A 23,684-nucleotide genomic window follows, 5' to 3' on the forward strand; every position below is an offset into this window, starting at 1 on the left:
TAACATTCTTTTCTTAAGTATATGACACTATAATTTATCACAGAACCTCATGGACACATTAGGCAATAGCAAAAATGCCGTTTTACAAATACAGTGGACACCCCATCCATCAGGAAACAACCCCCCTATGTTTATTTCCTCTTCAATAGTGACTGTTGCTTCTGAACAATGTCTACTTTTCTCAGCTAGACGTATTTTCCTCATGCTACGAAATGAGAGGTTTATGAGTTAAAAGCTCATATGCCACATCCCATGCAAGTTCAACCATTTTATTTAACAAACAGCCACATGTAGGGTCTGAAGAACAACCCTCTTTGGAGTCAAGATTGAATATGCCACATATCTAATGAATGGCTGCCTGCCTCATTGCCATATGTACAATATAATGCTTCCTGTACTCTATAGCTGGTCCTTAGGCTACTGCAGAGCTAGAATGTTCATATAGCATGTCATTATTTCCTTAGACAATTCTTGTACTTACCCTTCTCTGCTTTTACTTCCCAATGTTGTACTGTGCATTTTAGGAATTCTTCAGTGCTGCATATCTGGAAAAAAAAAAATCTCAATATGGTGTTTAAAATGTGGTTCTCAACCAAGATTTTAAAAATTAAGCCCAAAGGCATAGTGTGAACAGAAATAGAATTCTGGTTTTGCACTGATGGAAAACTGCTGTTGTACAATTCCCATTTTCCTCTACCAAGATACCATAATTTACATTTCACTTTGCTTCTTTTTTCTTTTCCTAGTGCCTTTTTTTTTTTTTTAGAAGAAGGAAACAACATTCCTTTTCCTTATGGGTGTTCTGGGACTATCTAATGTCAAAATATTGTATATTTCAACAGAAAATTGTTCATCTCTCACACAAGAAAATGTTTTCTGCATGTGGCCTTGCAGTATAAAATACTAGAAAGGTATTTTAAGCTGTCTCACAGATCTCAATGTTATCACTACCATATATCATCCAGTTTCTGTATTATTTATTAATATTGGTATATTTTATACCCTAATTCATGTCATTGTATAATAAAATATTTCATAATTGCTGTTTTCAGAATCTTGTCAAAATAGTGTAAAATAGATGTATACTCTGTTTGCCACTTCCTAATGCGTTTATGCTCTTAATTCAGAGCAGTGTTTTAAGAGTAAAACATCTGTGTTAACACATGTGGTATATTACCCCAGGATGCTGTTTCCTGACTGACTGTCAAAAGCTAGAAAATACTCATCTGTGTATGTGGGTTAAACCCTCAACATGTTCTTGTGTTTTTTCTTTTCACGTGCAGACAACTAGACACATACTTTTGTGAGAAACCAGAAACATGACAGCTTTAGTCTCTGCTTCTTTGAACAAGTAAAAAAAAATTTTAAGAGGTGATAAACATTTTGTTTTCCATGGTAAACTGTATTGAGGAAAATGCAGAATGTGTGGCCACTGCAGCATATAGTGTGCAAAACTCTCAGTATGGTAATGAGTTATGTCTCTGGAAGATGGTTATATTTTGATCCCAGATTTTCACTCAGAGCTTTCATTTTCTCCAGTATTATGTACACTCATAATTTTTGGAAACAGAATATCTGTTTCATTATCTTCAATATTTTCTGTATGTACTATATGTTTCAGCCCACCTTGATATAGATTCATTATAGCAGCACTAGTTGAGTTCACCATACCAAATTAGAAGAGAAGCAGATCTCTAAACGCTGTGAGATTTTTCCATTTTAATGTATATTTGAAAGTCTTAAATCAATATCATATATTTATTATAATTATCACAAAGATTTTAAATTCAGCATATTGTTTTTAAAGAGCACCATGGCTTCCTTCTTTCTACTGGTGTTATTTTAATATACTAAAAGCATGAATGTTGGGGCAAGGAGAATTAAGAAATAAATTTTGTGAACAAATCTTAATGTAATATACACTCTTAGTGAATCCTCAACTAAGAAAAGTAGAGATAATTGATATTGTAGTTTAGGCAAGAGATAGCATGCAAGGTCACCTTTCTTTCACTCGATAATGTCAGAGTTTTCATGAAAATTCCATGTTACAAAAAGCTGTTTACAAAACACCTTCAACTTCTAAGTGGTAGTACTGGTATTACTGAACTGCTATTTGTAAGAAAACCAAAGTGCTGACTTAACAATGTTGCTCCAAGTGTACATTTAACATGCTGCTTTTTCACCCAGTACTGAAATGAAGCTGACATACCAACACAGATCATTCCAAATCAAGGAAGGTTTTCCTGAGGATATGTAACAAGACATTTTAAATTTCAGACTTTAAGTACCTTTCTCCAGGTAAGATGCAAATATAAAGAAAAAAAATCTAAATTTATATTTTACATCAATATCATGTATAACTCGTGTACTTAAAGAATCAGCAAAACAATTTTTAAAATATCCTTTCTTTTTTTTAGTCATTGTGATTTAGCATCTTGATTCATAAAAAAACCCCTTATCAGAGTACAGAAATATATCATCATTTTACCTTTCTTTGGAAAATATAAATTTATTTGTGATTTGCCTTTCCTGTATGTTCAGTTGGAATTTTCAAATTTTTTTCAACATTGTCAGGACAATACCTAATTTTCCAGATAACAAAATGACTACTTTATTTGCAGTTATTTAAAATACTGATAGTTTGCAAAGCACATTTTGGTAAGGTATTTTATAGGGAATGATACACATTTCAATTTCTACTTGTGTTTCTAATATCCACCTTACAAATGTTTGATATCTGGGTTTAATTATACTGTAAAAGAAAATCCTATATTTCAACATTGTGCAATTTACTTTTAATTTAACAAGTACATATATGTAAAATATCTTTAGCAGAATCATGCAAATCTGTACTACATCAATCTTTTGTACCTTTGTACCATTTTCATCACTCAAAAGAGAAAAAGGAAGCTATTAATTTTTGAAGACAGTAAAATAAAACATATTTTTTGTTTCTAATTAATTTTAGTTGGCCGAAGTGAAACATTCAGACTGAAGTGGCTCATGGCAGATAGAGCATTTCCTTAGGGATATTTCTCTTTTTATGCTATGGACAGATAGTAAAGAGGGATAATGTCAGAATGCTTTATTTTTCGTGAAGATAATGGCATAGGATAAGGTATCAAGGGCTTTTTCTGGTTTGTGGGGTTACCACAATGTGCTGGTTTCAGCTGGTGTGGGGTTAATTTTCTTCACAATGGCTGGCATGGGGCTGTGTTTTGGATTTGTGCTGAACACAGGGTTGATGATATAGAGATGTTTTTGTTATTGCTGAGCAGGGCTTACACAGAGCCAAGGCCTTTTCTGATTTTTGTGCTGTCATGCTGGGGAGAGGGCTGGGGATGCTTGGGAGGCTGGGAGGAGACACAGCCGAGACAGGTGACCCAAACTGACCAAAGGGACATTCCAGGCCATAAAACATCATGCTCAGCATACAAAGTAAGAGGAAGAAGGAGGAAGCTGAGGACATTTGGAGTGATGGCATTTGTCTTCCCAAGTCACTGTTCCACATGATGGGGGCCCTGCTCTCCTGGAGATGGCTGAACACCTGCCTGCCCATGGGAAGCAGTGAATTCATTCCTTGCTTCATTTTGCTTGTGTGAGCAGCTTTTGCTTTCCCTATTTAACTGTCTGTCTCAGCCGATGAGTTTTCCATCTTTTACCCTTCTGATTCTCTCTCCAATCTCACTGGTGGGGGAGTGAGGGAGCAGCTATGTGAGGCTTGTCTGCTGGCTGGGGTTAAACCACAACACAATTAAAGTTATACTGCTATACTGGTGCCAGGGAAGATGCTGACTAATGGGGTCCCTTGAGTACAGGGTCCTGGGATGGAGAAGAAAACAAGCCCAAGGTTAAACAGTATCTAAAATTTAGTGCTTTCAATTCTTCTGTGAACTCTTTTGAATTGTTGAGAACATGGTACTGGTTACGGACTAAGAGAGACACTGTGGTGCTGCATTGCAAAAGAAATATTACATCTACTCCTAATTATACACTTCAGAGTGGACATGCAGTAGAGGACAGCCGTATAAGGTTTAGCTGATATTTAAGATTAGGAGCCAAATTACTTAGCCCCCGTACCTCCCAAAATATTGAATATAAGCAGTCATGTCAGGAAGGAAGAGTCAGATATATAAAGTTTAGATTTGTAGTTGGTCTCATTAATACTTTCTGCAACTGCCTAAATATCTGTAATAATTTAAAGTGGTCTTGAAGGAGACTATAGATGCCCATTTTATTCTCTAGCATAAATGCTTTCTGACATTAATATATATGTCACCTGCCTAAAAACTCAATTATTATTTTTTAATTCTTCATTTGATCCATGTTTCTGCTGTACTCTGACCATGGAAAACATGCAATCGTATTTTTTTTTCCTTTTCCCCCGAGGGAAGCTAGATTCCAAATGTGAGCATTTCAAGGGACATGTTTGTCTAACTAAATGCAAAATTGCAAATTTTAGAACTTAGAAGGCAATTTCAAAGCTTTTCTGCACTGGCCCACTCTGTTTTTTATTGATGTCAGTGGAAGTTCTACCATCAGTATGAGCAGAAAGAATCTATTCCTAAAAGCATTTGAAAACCTGCTCTGTAGCTATTTTCCTATGTAAGATGAAAAACACAGTAAAGCAGAATCAGGTCTCTTTCTTTGAGGCTAGCTGTGCCGGTTTGAACAAATTTGGAGGAAAAATATCCTTTGATAGAAGGCAGGTTACAACCAGCCCTCCCCCACCAGGTTCAGGAAAAAATAAATTTCTCCTCAGAGGAAAGTGAAAGAGATAAAAGCTATTTATTAACAAATACAGGAAAAGGATAATAATGCTAAATAATAAAAAATCTCTCGCTGTGGAGAGAAAACCTGGGAAAATTTTAGAGTCCTTCTGTAGATCTCTCTCCCCCTCCTTGGAGCTGGGTCATGGCCCCACCTCCAGGGCCAAGGCCTTGGTGGAAAGTCCTCCCGATGTTGAAACAGTCCAAAAAAAGAAAAAGAAAAAATCGAAGTCCCAGGAAAACAAAGTTCAACTCTCTGTCTCCCTCCAGAGAAAAATAGCCAAAAGCTGGCTGAAAAGCAAGCAGGGCGCTTCCCTCCGCTCTCACTGCCGCAGGAGAAGTCTGTGTATCTGTGTCCTAGAAAACAAACAGTTAATTGCTTTGAAAGTTTTGCTGGGTTTTTTTCCTCTCCCCCCTCTCAGGCTCAGTTTAAAGGCACAGAAAGGCACAAAATTAATTTCTGGGCATAGAGCAGAGATAGGTGATACACATCATAAAGTCACCCCAAGACACTAGCAAAGCAAAAGAACTTAAGCATGTACAAATATAATTTACAAGGTTTTTTAATTCCATTCTCCTTCTATATCACCATGTAGATTGCACAGTAAAAAGGAAAGCTTAAGGTAAATGAAACTGTGTTCCATGGGAACTCCATAATTTTAGGTCACAACGATCTGAAATTGCTGCTCTGAAAAATTCAGTTCAGAAGAGTCTGAAAGTATACATTTAAATTTAAGCCTATGCTCATCTCCAGCAGACACAAAGACAGGACAGTTTAGGTATTTTGTTTCAGGGCAAGACCAAGGAGCACTCACCTTGCTGTGGACTTCCTCCTGCACCCAGCTGAACAGATAAATTCCGACAATCATGTTTGACTCAGCCATCAAACCAGATGGGCGATGCCTAGTCAAGTGCTTGTTTTCTATTATGGGAGCTGTAGATAACAACAAACTCGAACTGTACTAGATCATCTAGACTTGATTAGAACTCATTGCTCCAGCTCTTTATTTGGATATTATTTAAGCTGTATCTGCTGAGAGGTCAGCTGGGTCCCAGTGAATGTCACATGAGCATTCTGTGAAAAGGCATTTGTTTCTTTTCAACAGAAATGTCTCCTGGCCAGCTGGCTCATTTGACACCTGCATTGGGTTTACATGGCAATATTTTGGCAGCAGAGGGCTGCACGGATGGCTTCTCTGAGAAGAGACCAGGAGCTTCCCCCATACTGAACAGAGATAGTTACAGATGGCTCCAAAAGAAATGCACCATTGCTCAAAGCTGAACCAGTCAGTAACACCAGTGGTGTCTCTGCGATAACTTATTTAAGAAAGAGTAAATTTTGCGTAACAACTCTTAGGATCAACTGAAAAAATGTGCCCTGAGGACATCAATCCCAGAATCTCAGAATCCCAGAATGAACTAGGTTGGAAAAGACATTTGAGATCATCAAGTCCAACCTCTGACCTAATACTTCCTCATCAAACCATGGCACTGAGTGCCACGTCCAGTCTTTTTTTAAACACATCCAGTGATGGTGATTCCTCCACCTCCCTGTGCAGACAATTCAGTGCCCTATCACTCTTTCATTGAAGAATTTTTTTCTGATGTCTAACCTAAACTACCCCTGGTGCAGCTTAAGACTGTGTCCTCTTGTTCTGCCAGTCGTTGCCTGGGAGAAGAGACTGACCACCACCTGACTACGACCACCTTTCAGGGAGTTGTAGAGAGTGAAAAAGTCACCCCTGAGACTCCTTTTTTCCAGGCTAAAAATCCCCAGCTCCCTCAGCCATTCTTAACAGGGCTTGTGTTCCAAGACCTTTACCAGCCTTGTTGCCTTCCTCTGGATGCATTCTAGCATCTCAACGTCCTTCCTAAATTGAAGGGCCCAGAACTGGACACAGCACTCAAGGTACGGCCTCACCAGTGCAGAGTACAGGGGAAGAACGACTTCCCTGATCCTGCTCGCCACACTATTGCTGATACAAGCCAGGATGCCACTGGCCTTCTTGGCCACCTGGACACACTGCTGGCTCATGTTCAGTTGGCTGTCAACCAGCACTCCCAGGGCCCTTTCCGCCTGTGCACTTGTCAGCCCCCCTGTCCCCAGCCTGTAGTGCTGCAGGGGGTTGCTGTGGCCAAAGTGCAGGACTCGGCACACAAGGTCAGGTAAGAAGGAGTGGGAGCAGAGATTCTCCTGCAGCCCATGCAGAAGACCATGGTGAAGCAGGTGACCCTGTACAGCCCATGGAAGATCATAGTAGAACAGATTCCCATACCTCATCTCATGGAGGATTCCATGCTGGAACAGGTGTATGTAACCTGAAGAAAGTTTCAGCCTTTGGAGGGTGCATGAGGGAACAGACTTTCTGGCAGGAACTGCAGCCCGTGGAGAACCCCCGCTGGAGAAAACCATTCCTAAAGGACTGCACCCTGTGAGAAGGACTCATGCTGAAGCAGTTCAAGGAACTGCAGCCTGTGGGAATGAACCATGCTGGACCAGGGGAGCAGCAGAAGGAGAAAGGAGCAACAGAGACTAATCATTATGAACTGAGCACAACCCCCATTCCCTCTCCCCCTGCACCACTTGGAGTGGAGGAGGTAGAAAGATAAAGATTGAAGTTGAGCCTGGGAAAAGATGATGTATAGTTAGTTTTGTTTTCATTTCTCACTATCTTAATTCGTTACTAATAAACAGTAAATTAAACTAATCTTCCCCAAGTCAAGACTGTTTCGCCCACGATGGCAATTGCTGAGTGATCTCTCTGCCCTTATCTCAACCCAACAGATTTTTCATCTTATTCTGTCCCCCTCGTATTCTGAGGATGGAGTGTGAGAGCAGCTTGGTGGGCACCTGTGAGCCAGGCAAGATTAACCCACCACAACACCATATTTCCACTACAAGTAGATACAGCCTCCAAATGAAGCTGTATTAATTAATCTTCAGTGAATAATCGACCAGGCTCCTTGTGTGGCCCTTTTCAGTTAGGCCAAAGTATAGATGCATATTCTGAGTCCTTTCATGCACTGAATCTTGTTATTATCTTTACAAATGCTCAGTGCATCAGGAACACAACAGGGATCTGATTATTTTCCCCAAGAACAATCAAGGGATTAGTGGAATATAGATGGAGATTGAATCTGCATGGAAAATTGTCCATGCTGTGTTCTATTAGAAGGTGCTGCTGCGCAAAATTTGTTGCTAATCATGTGGCAAAATTACAAGAGACTGTAGAAAGAAGAAACTAGTAAACAGAATAATAAAAGTAATTTTAATTATTAAACTTCAGTGTTATAAATTATCTGCCATTCATCACTGCCACAAGTAAGTGTAAAAAATGGAAAAAATCGATATGCTCTATGCACTCTAATTTAATTTTGCATAATAAATTAGTGAAATGCAGAATGTTTAAAAATATGAATAATCACCAAATTACTATCCATTTTCAACAGGCAGTGTCTAAATTTTAATACAGACAGCTATTACAGTTAACCTATGCTTTATGTTGACTGAAGCACAATAAAAGCATTGAATGAGTATTATAGACACAGTTCCAGTTATCAGCCACTAATGATGCTAAGTGATGAATTGCTATATTTTTAATAGAACAATAAGAATCCAGGGTTTTTATTATCTTTCTCAGAATATTTTGCATGCCCTCTATTGTTCTTCCAATTAGTCAATAACAAAGAGGATCTGTTTGAAAAGATATAGTAAATGATGAGTCATAGGTGACAGGTAATTCTCCCTGTGCTGCCTGGGAAGAAATGCCTTCTTGATGTTAGTTATGGTTGTTTTCCATCATTTTTTCAAGGCAGTAAGGTGATGCTGTCCCTTTAGCACAAAAATATTTTCACTAAATAAATGCAGATGATGTATGCACAATGAAACACTTGCTCTTAAAGCTTCTAGGTCCCTATTGATCTAGATTTGTAACTTTCTACTGCTATAGTGAATACCCTTCTGAGTTAAACCTCATTATACACATTCCTCCAAAGTGTTAAAACTCGTGTCAATAAACACCTGTTTAATTACTTCCTTAGATGTTTTATTCTTCATAAACAAACAACAGGGAATATACTAGTTCATCATAAAGTAAATTATTTTATAACCAGCATTATCCTGCTCACAAATGCCCAGGGTTACAAAGACTATTCACAGGCTGGAAGTACAAAAATGAAACAGTTCAGTATTGCAAAAATGATAGATGAAATTGAATGATCCAGAGACCTCTTCCAATACTTGTAATCATGGCATTCTACATGGATGTATTCATATGGGGCAGTATTTCATCCCAAAATAGCTCAGATAGAACCCCTGGGAGAATTTGAGCAATATGCAGAATACAGCCTTCAACAAATTATTACCTTTTTTTATTTTTCTCAGAATGGCTCTCATGTTACAGATACTTTTTATTCTTGTCAACAAAAGGTTTTTGATCTTACTGAGACAAAACATATGAGTCCATTGCAGTGCTGTCACTAAGCTCTTGTCACTATTCAGACTGAAGTCTAACAAGTCATTCCCAGGATACAGAGCACCAGTTAAGTATCTCATTGACTGCAGAGTACAATTTGGTGGAACATAAAGTGAATCAAACAAAAGGGATAAGTTGTACCGTCTCAGTTCCCAAGACTGTTGTTTGCACTATTTTCAGTGGCTTATGACTACTACAGACCCCATCTGTATTTGGTTCTTGTCTTCCCTCCTGACTTCAGTGTCCACTCCAAACTCCATTGTTTAAGAGTTCACACAGAAACTTACCTTATTTTACTCAAATCAGAATAAACATGGTTTCTCAATGTACTAAGATTGAGAGACACCTGTAAAATATTTCAGAAGGACCGAGGCAGACTAAATGACTTGTCAATGGCAGATGGCATTCAGTGTAAATGTAAAGTTACAGGTGTGGGGAGAAACAGTCCTATTTTCTTATATAGAATAATGAACTCTATGCTGACAAACACAAAATGTTTGGAGTCATGACAAACGACTGCATGAAAATAGCTCAGTTCTTGGCAGCATTCAAAATTCAAATCAAATGTTACAAATTATTAGGAAAGGAATAGAGAACGAACCAGAGAAGATTACAATGCAGCTGTATAAATTAATGATCAGCAAAATCAAGGTCAAAGGTCTTTCATGACAGTTTCTTGATAGTGGACAATCAAATAGACTGGGAATTTTCAGCTTGAGAAAAAGGTCACCAGAAATTCTATGGAAATCATCAGTGGCATGAAGAAGCATGAGAGGGAGTGACTGCTTTCTGCCTCTTTCACTAAAAGAGCAAGTGACCATCAAATTACAGCACTGAAAGCCAAGTCCAAATCTTAGAGATGGAATTAATTTCAACAGGAAGATGTGTAATCTACTAGAAATACTTGTAAGATCTGTTGCGTCTATATTTAAACCATAAAAGACATAGGAAAATCTCTAAATGGAAATTTGTCAGAGGCTGGGAGGATATTACTATTATATATACTTGTTCTATTCTTTTCCTTCTCTAGATGAACTGGACTAGTTGGCTTGTGGCTTTTTCTGTAATATTTGGTTTCTAAGACAGGTCCTTTTAGAGTTCCTTATAGATTTCCTCTGATTTTCCTAAGTGTCAATATTGATAAATGGATTTTGTGACTTCAGTCATCTTGGAAAGAAGGATATGATACTGGTACCCACTTCAAAACAGAGACTGGAATTCCCCTGGTGGCCCTAGCCCTGTCCTTTATGACATTTCCAGAGTGCCCAGTTCTTTATCTTCATCTTTGTATTTCTCCCTCTTCTCATATTTTTAAGTGAAGGAACCTGAGGCAAAGCTTTGATTTTCCTGAATCTTTCTTTATCATCCTATGAGTTTTCCCTATGGGAGACAAGCACATAGCACTTACCTTATTATTTCATTTGAAATAACCTGAACTGGATTTATGTACACCTTGAAATGTACTCTACTTGCTCCCTCAACACTGCTGGATAGACATAATGTAGCAGTGTGCTGCAGGGAGGCAAATGACTTAGGCTGTGAATAAAACAAATTGTATTAACCCAGGGGCATAGCAAAGAGCGTTGTTTTAATTACTACAGAAAGGAGTGTACAGGAATGATTTACAGTAGGGCAGTCTTACAAATGGTGCGGCCGAGAACACAAGGTGGTGCTATTTACGCTTAACAGAGCTGCTGCACAACGCTCAGTCTACCCTGCTGGCATTAGCCATTCCCCCCATCAGCTTCCCATGGCTTTGGCCCAGGTTGGAAGTGCAACTGAGCCCCATTGTCCTCCAGATGTGCAGGTACTAGCTATGAGGGGACATTTCCTTGGCAACAGCTAGATAGCCAAGGAGTTCAGCTTGACTGGAAGGGCATGTTAATTTGTCCTTGTCATCTCTGGAAGGCAGGACAGCAGCGCTAGTTGTTTTGCTGCACCAAGTACCACAGGGAAATTTGGTATTATAAGAAATGACACACTTGGCTGTTTCTGGATAGAAGGAAGTTAGAAGCTAAAGCAGCAAGAACTGACTCTTTACTATTCCCCAGATTAAAGAACTGCCTTAGAAGGATTGAGGATACCAGGTGGTGTGGTAGACAGCTGATATTTTGCTTTTTTACCATCTTTCTCTGTGAAATCAGGTTGTGCTTTCAGCTGTAATTAAGCAAGGTCATTACCAAGTGTAAAATAATAGCTTCTATTCAGCTGGGTGAATCACTTTGAAATTCTCCATGGATGGTAGATCTCCCACTGCAACTACTTTGTTGAAAAACTGAGGAAATAATTGTCCAAAGAAAAAGTGAAATATTATTTTGAGTGTTGCTTGGAGGGGAATGGGATATTGTTAAAAGTTGATTGTTTCACTGAAAATAAGCATGATCAAATCCCTGCATTCATCAACTGTTTATTCTTTTTGGAGTGTTGTTTGGTTTTACAGATTGGGTTTTTTTCAAATAGTTTTGTGTCCTCAGATGCTTGTTTCTAGATCTTTGCTTCACAAGACAGTTCTGTTGCAGCCAACAGTTCTTTACCTATCTGTAAAATTTTCATTCTGAAAAGAGAAATGATGGAAGTTTTATTTGGTTTGCATGGGCAGGTTTTTTAACTGTGGGTGGGACAGTCATGGTGGTGAGTGGGGGGTTATAGAAGTAGCTTCTATGAGAAGTTGCTAGAAACTTTCCTCGTGTCCACCTAAGCCAACACCAGCTGCTCCAAGATGGACCTGTCTCTGGCCAAGGCCAAGCCCATCGGTGATGGTGGTAGCAGATCTGGGATAACAGATTTAAGAAGGATGGTCAAAGACCTGTGCAACTGCAGCCCAAGAGAGGAGTGAGAATGTGAGAGAAACAAGATCATTGCAAAAGGATGGGGTGGGGGTGCTCCAGGCACTGGAGCAGAGATTCCCCTGCAGCCCCTGGTGCAGACCATGGTGAGGAAAGTGTGGCCCTGCAGCCCATGGAGGACCACAGGAATGCAGGGATCCACCCCATGCCAGAGCAGGTGGGTGCACCCAAAGGAGGCTGTGATCCCAAGGGAAGCCATGCTGGAGCAGGCTCCTGGCAGGATCTGTGACCTGTGCAGAGAAGAGCCCACAAGGAGCAGGTTTGCTGGCAGAACATGTGACCCCACAGGGGACCCACACTGGAGCTACCTCTTCCTGAAGGGATGCACACCATGGAAAAGGCCCACCCTGGAGCAGTTCCTGAAGAACTGTGGGAAGTCTGTGGGAAGGATGTACATGAGTAATATGTGAAGGACTGCCTCTTGTGAGAGGATGGGCAGTGGATGAACTGACTGCAACTCTCATTCCAACTTCTCATTCCATTCCACTCTGCTACTGAAGGGGAGGAGGTAGAGAATTCAGGAGTGAATTTAAGCCTGGGAAGCAGCAAAAGGTGATAGCAAAGTATCTTTGAGATTTGGGTTTATTTCTCATTGTCTTACTCTGATTCGTTTGTTAATAAATTAAGCTGATTTTCCCAAGTCGACTCTGGTTTTAATGCGATGGCAACTGTTGAATGATCTCTCCCTGTTCTTATTTCAGCCCACAGACCTTTTGTTACATTTTCTCTGCCTTGTCCATCTGAGGAGGGGAGTGATACAGCTGCTTGGGTGGGCACCCACAGAAGTTTAGTATTTCATTTCAGAATGGATTGGTTATTTCAAATAATGTTCCAGAAAATAGCTTCCTGCTTTTTGATTCTTGACAAAGGAGACTGAAATCATTTCAGGAAGATCCTACAAATTAGAAAGTCCCATGTACTTTAGCATGAGTGTAGAAAATTTTCCTTCTTTACTAAGAACAAGAAAAAAGACCACAGAATTCCTTTACAGAATTTTTTTAAGCGGGTGTCCTGACCAAGTTGCTGCAAGTAATTCCTGCTTGTCATTTATTTTCAGGAAGCTGACAGATTAAACTAACTGGTTATGAGAACCATGGTCTGTGTACTTGTGTGCTGCTACGCTTTATGGAGTTAAACAAACCTTACAAATTCAGACTTTTAATTAAACTCTGAAAAATTAATGTTTCTGGAGTGTGATGGAATAATCAATATCCAAATTATTTTCAAGAATAAGTTTATATTTGTTGTAATTTTTTGTCTCATTTGAATAGCCTACTGTTCTAATTGGTCATCTCTTTCAGGAATTTAATCTTTTGTGTAAGAAAATCAGAGTTAAGCACTATTGTAAGTACCTTTCTTTAACATAATTCAAGTGGCATTTCAAGAAAAATCTGTATCTTTAATCAAGGTGCTGGTCTCTTCAAGAGTGTGATTATGTTAGTTTGCAAGGGCTAACTACTGACAGAATATGTTGAAGGAATTTAATTATATTTAAACAAGTTGTTTCCAATCTTCAGGAATTATGAAATGAAGTGGGGGGAATAATATATCTCAATGGAGTTATGACTAAAACTTGTGGAAGACTACAGCAAGGCCTATCAAAGAACCATAAGCAGCAACATAATTTAATCCCAAACTATTTAGGATATTCTGTATTTCATATTGAAAGATACATGATCTTTTCTCACCCATAAAAAATTTTACATTTGTTTCTTATTTGTTCATTTGCTTCAGGTGAGAGTAGTCTAAGAGAGAAGTGCCTTTGGTTCACTGTAACTGGAGAGTCTCATGTCAAAGATCTTGTTGTAGTAAAGCAAACTTTTATCTCATGTACTGTGCTTATTTAGAAATAATGCAAGAAATAAGAAGATTTATTACTGCTACATAATATTTGCATCATCCATGAAAAAACAGTTCGTAAATAGAATCAAAGTATTGTATAATATTTTCCAGATGTTTCATATATGTTATGTAATTGCAAATCTCACATCTAAAGGATGTAGCATGGTGTCCTCCGTGGTTTGGCTGAGCAAATTTTTTTGGCACTTTCCCATGTACAGAAAATGTGGTTGAATGAGTTTATCTCTTTGGGTGAACCTGTCTTGAAAGGTGAAATTAAATTTTAACTCTGCATAATGGATCACCTCCTGTGGAACTACTTAGTGCCGTGGGAGAATATGGTTGCTGCTATGTAAAACATGAATTATTCTTTTCCTTCTAACTTATTTTATTTGTGCTTATGTAAGTCCTGTTCTGCTGCAAGCCAACCCAAACTATAGCTATATGCATTTTAATTGATGTTCTCTTCATTCTATAAATTATAGGGGATGTCCTTAATAGTTTTCTTAAAATGCCAAAGAACAATGAAAATTGCAATCCAGTGTGCAGCTTTTAATACTTGTTTGAACTCTCCCATTCAGCACCTTAAGGAGCTTCTTTCCTAAGGAATACAGGAGCAGATTTATTTTCTTGACTCCAAGAGGGTGCAAGAGATCCATTCAGGATACAGAGAGAACACAAGCATCTCCTAGGAAGTGAGCATCCTAACGGAGGCTGAGAGAGAGAAAAGTGGTGTTGTTCTTCTGTAAGATGACCAGAGACATGCTGCTCTGAGACATATTATCACATAAAACTGTTAAAAATAATTCAGTCTCTTACCAATCAATCAATCAATTGATTGATCAACCAATACAGCCCAAAAAAATAAAATAGTTACACCGCTTTGCATTTTTCGACTTGCTGCACTCACATGAGCTGTGCTGTGTGCATGAAAGGATTATAATCCATGAGAGAAAATTTCACTCTTTCCAGTAAAGAAAAGATAGTATGGAGAATGGTGGAAAAATATACTTCGGCATAATTCCAAGTTCTGTGAAGCAGTTTCTTATCTATCTGTGTTTCTTTCTCAGGGCACTACTGAGGAGGGAAGTGATTTCTACTTCCCATTTTGTACAGTTCCAAACACTAACAATCTGGACTTCTCATTTATTTTGACTGTTCTTGGACAGGTCCTTTAAATTCCTTTTATATAAATCAGGATTCTTTTTTTTTTTCTGCCTTGAATGCAACGTTTTATTTATCCAATATTAAATAATTGACTTTGAACTGTCATTATTATGCCAAAGCAAGAAGTTACACTTAGTTGGGGGAAAAAACCCAAACACCAACAAAACCTTTGCTATACAGGCTGTTCCCAGAAAAAGACAAAACATCTCACAAATCATCCAACCACACTATCTATACACCAGGAAATAACAGAGAGGATTGTGCTTGAACTGGAGCCATACCACATTGTAGACATTATGGGCTTGTCGACTTTTGAGGATACATTATTCTTTCCCAAGAAAAAGACTCTTTTATGCAACTGCTATGTTTTTTATTTATGGTAACTTACTGATCAAAGCAAGGAATGCCTTCAGAGAAACGAATAGTCTTGCAAGGAACTAAATCAACTACATATCTTTCACTCACAGCACACAGACCTTCCTTTGATTCTGTGATGAGAAGGGGGCATACATATTCAAAACATCGCTTCTGGGCCTGCTATCATCATCACTACCACCACAACCACTAAGCAGGGACTCTGGCAGCAAAACCAAATTCTGGTCCAAGTTGCATATTTCCATCAAATTCACACAGCTGAGAATATTTAAAACGGGATCAAAAAGTGAGGGATATTGGGTTCACTAACATCTGCTGTTTCTTCCATTACAGTTACTTGATCATCCTGTTCTCTGATGGTGACTGGCAAGCATCAGATATGTGTGCTATGTTAACATCCACTTTAGTTAGAATGAAGCATGACCAACACAGACACATGAAACAGGAGCAGCAAAACACCTTTGTAATACAGGAAACAATGCTCACTGGAATACATAATCACAGAAAACAGGTGGAAGATTTTCTGGTTAATCATCAGATCAGACAGCATTCATTCACCATTATATTGAGAAGTATTTGCCTTTACTTGGTCCTCTGTGAAAGAGAATGACTCACCATTTTCATGTGTTGGCAAATTAAGTCAGGGTTTGAGCATGTTGCCCAGTGAGGTGCCTCTCAAATCAAACTACCCATTTAACCACAAAAAAAGGAGATGAAAACATCAAAGAAGCCACAGTATTGAGCATGAAAAAAGCCCGTATTGGAATAAAGTCTCTATCTTGCATTTAAAGAGACCATACAAATTCACTTTGTAAATAATATCTGAATATAAAATTACATATAAAGAAGAGAAAAGCAACTGTCTCTCAAAATCTATTTGAGACAAAAAAACAAAAAAACCTCCTTTCTGTTTGGTTTGAAATCATCATTATTATTATATGGTAAGCGCATAGTTTTCTGAATTCTCCTAATTTCATTTGCATATCAGCTGGGTACACCAGTTTCACTTGGAAAGAAGACAGTTATCCTCAGATTTCAGGTTAAAAAAAGGTCTCTTTCCAATCTAAAATTTTCTGTGGCTTCCAGTCTAACCTATTATAGCATTCGGTCCATAGCAAAAGTTGAACCCTTCCAGTGAACTATATATCCTCACCTATTTTGTCCACTGAGGGTGAACTGTTCTCAAGATTTTTGGCTTTCTTCTTTAATTACTATGGAGGCCAGTGGTACAAGGGATGAAGAGAATCCATTGGTGGGACAGTCCCTAGTATCAGAGATCCTCCCCAGGTTAGGGAGACAGAAAAGGCTTCCTCCAGGCTGCTCTGCTTTGGTACGTTAATGTACCCCAGATCTGCTTCCCTACTTGGCCATTGACCTCCCCGCCCTTTGTTACCTTATATGTCCCTGCCCTAGAAGGTTCTCCACTCCCTGTTCCCCCATTGGCCCTTGCCCCATTGCCACACCCTCAGAGCTCCCTATTGGCTCTCATTCCCTAGTCCCGCCTGTGTACCGGCCCTGTGCCCTCAGATCATTGGTCTCTGATGCTCCTTCTTCTCCTGTATATAAGCCTGGAGCGCCCCGCCATCTTCCTTGTCTTTGGTCTTGGAACTCTTCCCATGGAACCCCATATGAAGACCCTTCCCATCTCTTTGTTGTTGACCCATTTTCTGGAGCTATCTATGTGTGTTATGAGGGAAGCTTGGACTTTTTGGGTGGAGTAAAAGTCTGCTCATTTATTAAAAAGAAAAACCAGGAGCAGAGACTCGAGGTAAGCCCAAGTCCCACTCGACAACCCAGAAAAAAAACAACAGTGTGGCGCACAGGGCATTCCCTCAGACTCAAGTTCCTCTGGAAGACCCCCGGGGGCTGAGCCCCGGGGCAGTTTTTCTAGTCTCTCTGATGTTGTGCTTGGTGCAGCTCAGATCCTCCCTCTGATGGCTCGTTGCTAGGGTCCTCGTTGGTGTTCAGTTCCATCAGTCTCTGGGGCGTCGAGTGATTGGTTTGCCCCCTAACCAATAATTCCTCAAAATGTTTACATCATAATTATTAAGTCATCTTAAGAACATTCTAGAACATTCTCCTCTTTTCTATAGACCCATTACTTTCCCCCATTGGTGTCACCATCTAGTGGGCACATAGCAACATTACACCCGTACAGTCACATATTAATTAACTCATTAACTATATATCCTCAATCTTTTAACAAAAACTTTTAACTTCTTCTCAACCAAAAAAAACCTTTTAACCATTTATTACATGTGTGTGTGCGTGTGTATGGGTGTGTGATGGTCCTGCCAAGCGGCTTCGCCTTGGAGATGCTTTTAGGAAGGTCACAGCACTTCATTATCTGGCACAGCCAGGCCAGACCGTGACAAATACTACTGGGTAATTTGGACAACATGCCTCTATTAAGCAGCATATTTTTGAAAATTAGATAAACCAAATCCAACATTAAATGTCTGTATAGGATCCTTGACTTTATAGGCAGATGTAGAATTTTTTCTTCTTCTTTTTTCTTTTTTTTTAATTCTTGAATAGCTGATATTAGAATTGTAAGCTTAAGCAAACTCTAAGCTTCCAGCAAAAGCCTTACATATGAATATTAACACTTTCTCAACCTTAAGGCTAAGATGTGTTAAGTGGTACATGGGCTATTACTTTAATTAACCTGACTTGCTGTGATTATCTCAGACTGCTAGTCATGGCCCAACAAGATACATATGACTCACATGTAAATCGGTCCTCCTGCTCTTAAGTGCGGAGCCTGTATCCGAATACATACCACTCTTGCTCTATGGGGAATTACTGCTTTTTCTATTCCAGAGTAGTTTTTATGGCTTATCTACATGAGCAAGCTCTCTGACAGATGTGTATGTAGTATTTTTAAAAACAGATGTGCTCCTGATGTGTATTTAATATTGTAGATACCTGCTTCTGCTAAAAGCAAACAAGATTTTTTTTAACCTTGTTAGTACTCTACACTTGACACGATTCAAGACAGACAATCTGACTCAAAAGTCATGACTTGAATCACCAAGTATTATTTTCTAAGTACATTAAAGGCGATTTCAAAGGTAATTTGAAAGCACGATATGAAGATGTTGGAGTGTATCTGAGGGTTATTGAGCATTGGAACACGTTGCCTAGAGAGGTTGTGACATTTCCCTCACTGGAGATATTCAAAAGCCCTCTGGACACAATCTGGAGTAGCACACTCTAGGAGACCCTGCTTGAGCAAGGAGGTTGGACAAGATACCCCCTATGATTCTTTCCAGCCTTACTCATTCTGTGATTCTGTGGAGGGTAGAAGGTGACCAGGAGAAAATGTGGTACTTATGATGATGATGACGACGAGGAAAGACTCAACTCAGCTTGCCTTCATTTCAAGATGAATTACAATAATTTAATTTGAAAAAAAACCAAATAGATTCCTACTTGTGAGCTCAGCACATCCAGGTAGGCTCCAAGACACAAATACGAAGCCACACACAGATATATTTAACTAGAGGACAAATTTCAAGTTAGCAGTTAGGTAAATATTTTAAAACTGCCAAACTCTGGTAACAATAGTATAAGTTTATCGTAGGCTGTATATAGTTAAACCACATATGCTTGCAAGATCATAAAAGCTTTAATAAAGCTGACAAAGCAAGTTCATTAAATTAATAAAGCACTTAAATCCCAGACTCTGATCCACTTTTTCTTTCTTACTCGTCTTCCTGAATTAGACTGATGCCTTGGGTTTAAAGTTTTAACCTTTATATTTTTCAAATTCTGTACTGCTTGGTGTGTGACTCTGAAGATTCTTGTAGCCTGTTAATTTCTGCTCTTGTGCTAGGTAGACATAACAAAGCTTCTCTGGATCTGCTCTTCAAGGACACTTAGGCTGTCCTAGGCTCAAAAGTATAAACCAAAGAGCCACTAAGCGGGGGGTAAACTGAGGGGAAAACTGAAGCTTTAATTGGGGAATTAACCCTGCTATGAAAATGAACCAAACCTATAAAAGGGTGAAGAAGTCATGACCTGGGGTCCATCTTGGGGTCCATTTTGAGAATAGCTTCAGGCTCCCCAGGGTGTACTTTTGAAGGCCTTTCAAATAAATGCCCCTTTTAATCCTTTAGTCCTGTCTAGTCTCTGTTTCTAGGAGGCCTCTCAAGGCATCAAGATAATTGAATCAGAAGGGTGGCCACTAACATACTTCAAGCCAACTGGTAAGTTCTCACTCAACATATTATGATTATGACCTTAATGCTTCTGTTCTCATGATCACACATCCAGACTAAATTTGGTATCTTTGGGGATGGTCTGAAAGAGTCTGGAAAAGCACTAGGTTTAATCTGACTGGATCCTAACATGAAAAGCATCCCATGTAGTTGATCTAAAATGCATATGAGCAATTTTGATATCAGCCAGGAGAAATGAATTGAGTATAAACTGCCTGTGCCATAGACTTGAGCAAACTATTAAGCCAGGATGCTATGATGTCTTCCTGCTTTCTTCACTTTATGAGAGGTGAGACTGATGTCCTGAAAGGCATTGGGACAGAATATAAAGTGAAGAGGGTAGAGACTATATCAGGATAACCTAGGGCTGATCTGAATCAGAGTCTACTCTACCATCTGGACTTTGGTGGCGTACTATCTATAAAGTATCTCTAAAGTATCACTGTATCACTTTCTGCTGCAGAAATTCAAGAATGAGGGTGGCAATTCAGGTATTGCCTTGAATTGGAGTGTATTCCATCCAAAAGAGGTGTTCCCACAACAGCATGTGTAAAAATATGAGCCTGCCTTCAAAAACCAAGTAAACCAAATAGACAGAAGCAAGAAACTTGCTGTTATGTGAATAAAAAGTTCCAAATTTAGTCAGATTAAAAAATACTCAAGTATTTTGGATACTTTCAAAGTAAGAAGTAAATTAAATAGTAAATTCTTGTTATACTCCATTTGATTTACTTAGCATAACAAATAAAGCTTTAGTGAAAAAACCTTTTTTTTTCATTCAATTCACATTTCCTTGTGAAGTTATCACAGACAGATTAATGGAAATCAGAGCTATGAAGTTAGGATTTTCTGATCATTACCCTTAATAGAGTCTTAGTCTGAATATTTTATGTTTTTTTCAGCAGCCTCAGCAAAAAGGCAGATGTGTGTGCTTGTGTATGTTCATGCACTTAGGTATACCAATGTGTGTGTGTGTGTGTGTATACATATATCTGGCTCTGAAGAAACTTGTTCAGTTCACATAATGCCTATTTGTCTTTTCGTGGGCTGTATGACAGTACTGCTATTTAAAGTTTCTCAGCCAAAGGCCAAAAACTTTGCTCATGGGCTTTAGATAGATGTACAGCCTGATTACTGAAGGACTTCAGAGGACAAGTGCAGGAGAAAAGTAGGTCAGATAGAAAAGAAAAAAAAATAGATAAGGGGCTAGAAAGAGATATTCTGAAGACTTTTTTCTTAAGAGGTTGTTTCAATGTGAGTCTTGTCAGATGCTTCAAGTTTGAAATTTGCATTATCACAGTCTTTAAGAGCTTATTTAAAGTCTGAATACATTAAGAAACTTGACAGCAATGATCGAAGTACAAAATATTTCCCCAGTATTAATGACTAGCCTAAATCTCTATACCTTGGGCAATGAACATCTTCTGGCAGATCATTAATTCCTTAAAAATAACCTGTCCTGAGGTCATTAAGAACTGAAAACTGGAAAAATAAAATAAAATATGCATATGCTTTTTTATTTTTTAACTATAGAATTTAACTGGTATGTACAGAACAGGTCTGAAAAATTATTGCCTTAAGTGTTAGACAATCAGATTGACAGAATTGTCTCTCAAACTTCTATTCCTATTATAATAATATATGCTCATAAATATAACTTTAATAATAAAAAAATACAAAAAGTATGTTTCAACTATAAAACATACACTGAAGCTAAGTAGACATGTAGGTTTAACATAAGAATTGAAAGTAGACTGTGGAAACAATTTCAAGCTTTTGATAAGTCAGATATGTCATTCATATTAATTAAGTAGAATGTAAAGAAAGAAAGGTATTATTGCAAAATGTCTTTGTATTCTATTTTTATCTTAAGCTTGCTTTATATATTTATTTTCTTGGAATTGCAATCCAGGTGGTTGGATTTTGAAGTTTCTACTTGCCATTGTTTACAGGGACTTCAGCTAAAGGCAGGGCAATTTATTTCCCATGCTGAAGTATGATGGACCTGTTTACTTCCCTCCATCAGCTATAAGGAGGTCATATGAAGTATGAATGTACACTGCAGTACTCCTATTAGGTAAGGTGATACCCATCTCCAGCTTAGGCTTAAACTAACATTCCTGAAACTGTTTCTCTAAAGTAATAAATGGAAAGAGTCTCACTCATTCGGATGACATGATTCACCAACTATAAGGGAAGAATTGTGTGATTACTTCCTGAAAAAGTGTGATACTTCAAATGTATGGCATGAAATAAGAAGTACTTCCTTTATATGACCTTCAGATATGAGTTTAAATTCTGGGTTTATCAATTTGCATATTGAAAATGTTTTGATGAAAGCAACCTTCATTTAAAGCAGGAAACTGGAAATTGTGTTCAGAGAGCTGGAATTTTTTGTTTCAGAGAAGAAAAAGAAATAAATAAACTGGTTAAAGGAAATATCTATGTCAACAGTTTTCAAATCATGTATAGTTTTCTTTGATTTAAACTCACTGCTGCATTTTAATGGCAAATAATGAAACAGAAAATAAAATCACATTTACTATAAAAAATCTAAAGTATTTTTCTAAAAATTCTATCACTATTTGATAAAACAAATTGTAGTAATTATATGATGCCACTGTCAACATCTTCATAAATCACTTGGATGTAGGATGGAAAGGATACTAAGCAAGTTCACAGATGATACAAAACTGGGAGGAGCTGTTGACTCCCTCAAAGGCAGAGAGACCTCAACATATTAAGAGGGCTGGGCAATCACCCATCATATGAAGATCAAAAAGGGAAAGTGCTGGATTCTGCACATGGGATGGGCCAACCCTGGGTGTATGGACAGACTGGGGAATGAGGGGCTGGAGAGCAGCGCTGTGGAAAGGGACCTGGGAGTCCTGGTCGATGGCAAGTTGACGATGATTCAGCAGTGCCCTGGCAGCCAGGAGGGTCAGTGCTGTCCTGGGGTGCATCAGGCACAGCATCACCAGCCGGGCAAGGGAGGGGATTGTCCCAGTCTGCTCTGCACTGGGGCGCCCTCACCTCGAGTGCTGGGGGCAGTTTTGGGTGCCACAATATAAAAAGAGATTCAGCTACAAGAGAGAATTCAAAGGACAGCAACGAAGATGGTGAAGGGTCTGGAGGAGAAGCCATAGGAGGAGCGGCTGAGGTCCCTTGGTCTGTTCAACCTGGAGAGGAGGAGACTGAGGGGAGACCTCACTGCAGTTACAACTTCCTTGTGAGAGGAAGAGGAGGGACAGGCACTGATCTCTTCTCTGTGGTGCCCAGTGATAGGACCCTAGGTAATGGCCTGAAGTTGTGTCAGGGGAGGTTTAGGTTGGATACTAGAAAAAGGTTCTTTGCCCAGAGGGTGGTTGGGCACTGGAACAGGCTCCTCAGGGCAGTGGTCACAGCACCAGCCTGACAGAGTTCAAATAGCATTTGGACAATGCTCAGGCACATGGTGTGATTCGTGGGGGTAGTGCTGTGCAGGGCCAGGAACTGGAGTCAATGATCCTTGTGTGTCCCTTCCAACTTGGCATATTCTGTGATTCATACCAGCAAGAGTTCATTTTTTTGTGTGTGTCTGTACAGTTGCACAAGATTTAGGTGGTTTCTCATGTTCTTGGGCACCTTAGAAATATTTCACTTGGAGTCGCAGAAGGTCAAAACATGCTAAAATTTTTTTTCATGTATTTTATGTACATTTAAATGAAGACTGGTTCAAATCAAATTTTAACTGACTCAGTAAATACTCAATTTTCAGTCTCTTAAAGGATATAATAATTTTTTTACCTGTATAGATAGACAAATATTGGCTAATGCAATTCCATAATTTTAATTTCCCCATTATCATTCAGCTGATACTTTTCATATACCCCACTCCAAAAACAAAAATGGTAGGAGTCTGATGTAACATGATAAATCTATTACATGGAAATTCCTGATGCAAGGTTGAACTTCAGCTCCTTCATTGGAAAAAACTTCCAATACCCAAAA

At 38.8% G+C, this 23,684-nt stretch overlaps 1 long non-coding RNA gene across 1 annotated transcript; it reads left to right on the forward strand.

The window, feature by feature from the left end:
• Positions 1–2,529: 2,529 nt before the first annotated feature.
• On the forward strand, positions 2,530–22,939 carry LOC121659081. The gene is made up of 3 exons (XR_006014154.1): positions 2,530–2,540; positions 4,024–4,025; positions 22,811–22,939. It is a non-coding gene; the product is annotated as an uncharacterized LOC121659081 (long non-coding RNA).
• Positions 22,940–23,684: the final 745 nt, after the last annotated feature.

The sequence above is a fragment of the Corvus kubaryi genome, unplaced genomic scaffold (assembly GCF_017639235.1).
Source record: "Corvus kubaryi isolate FWS band 111438036 unplaced genomic scaffold, C.kubaryi_AGA036_p1.0 split3-73, whole genome shotgun sequence".
NCBI classification, from domain to species: domain Eukaryota; kingdom Metazoa; phylum Chordata; class Aves; order Passeriformes; family Corvidae; genus Corvus; species Corvus kubaryi.